Here is a 2235-nt window from a genome sequence, read left to right on the forward strand (position 1 = left end):
AATATATATGAGAGTTTCAAAAGATTACATTGTTCCCCAACAACAAAGGGTTTAGTTCACCATAATCATGGTGAAACTAGATGAAATATGAAAGAATGGAAGAAATAACCCTAAACTTGGTTGAATGGAGCCTAAGCATCCAAGGAACCTCCTCCAAGGTGTGTGAATAGCTCTGGACGTTTCTCTCTGCCAAAAGAATCCCCTTCTAATTCGCACTGGGGCTATATATAAGCCCAAAAAGATAACAGATAGATAATAGAAAGATTTATAGAATCTAGCTAAAAAAACAGACAACCACCCAGGCGCCTAATTTGACCGTTCAACGGTTTGCCTCTTGCCGCTCTGATCGCTCAGCGGTCAGTTTTGCCGCTGAGCGGTTTCCCTCTAATCGCTCTGAGCGCTCAGCGGCTTGCTTGACCCTTCTTTTCATCATTTTTCTCCTTCTTTCATGGGTCTAAATCCACCTTACTTCACTTCCATCTTTATTTCATCTAAAAACCCTGCAAAATAATGCAAAACAAGCATAATATCTCTAAAACCAACTTTTGACTCTCAAGAGACTCAACTAAGTGTTTTACTGGATTTAAAGCTCATTCTAAGCTATAAAGGGTGTGTTTTACTAGAAAATTTAAGTATGAAAATAACGGTTTTTAGACCGTTATCAAAGCTCTGAAGATGCAAGTTCCTCTGAAAAATCTTCTCAAAGAAGTAATGATGATAGCGAGGAGACAAGATCAGAGGATAATGCAAGTGACATGATTCTCAATGCGTTCATTAAGAAAAAGCGGAACAAGAACTAAATTGGTGTTTAGATTAGAATATATTTTGTGTATGGCTTATAATGCCATCTTTTGTTGTTTTTTTTTGTTCTCCTTGTCTGGTCCTATCAATGTAATATTTTTCTCAAGGAATGAAATCAGTTTTTAGAATCGATTCAATTGCTTTAATCTGGTTGTTTAATATCTGATATACTGATTGATTGATTCGACTATGTTTTGTGTGAAGTCGAATATGCTTGAACAATTTTACATCTTTACATTTTGACTTCTGTTACTAATGATTATATTTCTTGCTTAACTAAAATGCTTGATCTGGAAAGGTTTTTTGAATGTTTTGCATGAAGAACATTGCTTTCAGAATTACAAGTGGAATTCAACAACTTTGGAAAGCAATATGTTCGACTGGAGAATTACAACAATCGACTGTTCTATAACAGGGTTATAAATTCCAATACTGGAATTTGATTATTCTTTCATTGATTGCTTATCTGAATATCTGCTATTATCTCTGATTTAAATTGATCTTTACATATCATATTTGAGATAATATTGTGAGATTGTTGATTGTATCATTGCATGAATAAAATGTTTGCTATCTTATCTTTGATACATATCTGTACTATACTGCTTTGTGTACTCTGTGTTATACTGCATTGTGCATCTGATCTGATTTTAATATCCATGCATAATGACATGGGGAGTATCACATTTTACACATTTGTATTTGACATGCTTGTACTTCAGTGGGAGTCATCATTTTCATGTGATGAGCATCACTGCATATTGACTATTGCATAATTTTGTTTTGATGCATCTCTGTTTGATATTTCAGCATAAATATCTAGAGCATACCTTTTTTGCTAATGCACAAAGTGTTGGTATCGGAGGGGTTAATTTTTAAAAGGAGTTTAGCGCAGCGGATTAAAACACAGAGAGCGTACAGCGTAACAAGTCACAGTTGAAACAATTTTGCCTTTTTAAGTTAAACGATTTTCTTTCAGAAAATTTACCAAGCAAATAACGTACGTTAATAATAAAATGAGTATAGGGCAAAAGAAAATCACACAGGGATTTTTATACTGGTTCGATTCAACAGAATCTACGTCCAGTCGTTAATCACTACAAAGAGTGATTAACAGTTCCACTAAAAATTGGTTTAACAGATTACAAGATAATAAACAGGAATAAAATGAAAGAAACTGACTCTACCAACTTGAAGAGAACCTGCACCGGCAATCGACACACGATTCACGTGCTTCTCTTTACACAAGATCAGGTAGAGAGCCCTGCCAACTTGAAGAGAGTCCACTTCTGGTATCGGCACACGATACGTAAGCCTCTCCTTCCACAAGACCAAGCAAGGGAACACAGTAAACAAAAAAGCTTTCTCAAGAACGTTCCTCTGACTACTCAGTGTTCTGGCTTTTCTCAGTTTACTAAAAATGTTACCTTCTGA

At 35.3% G+C, this 2235-nt stretch overlaps 1 pseudogene; it reads right to left on the reverse strand.

The window, feature by feature from the left end:
- LOC106759885 overlaps nt 1–2235 on the reverse strand; it is a 45943-nt pseudogene that overhangs the window by 3404 nt on the left and 40304 nt on the right.

This window comes from Vigna radiata, chromosome 1 (assembly GCF_000741045.1).
Source record: "Vigna radiata var. radiata cultivar VC1973A chromosome 1, Vradiata_ver6, whole genome shotgun sequence".
In the NCBI taxonomy this organism is placed as follows: domain Eukaryota; kingdom Viridiplantae; phylum Streptophyta; class Magnoliopsida; order Fabales; family Fabaceae; genus Vigna; species Vigna radiata.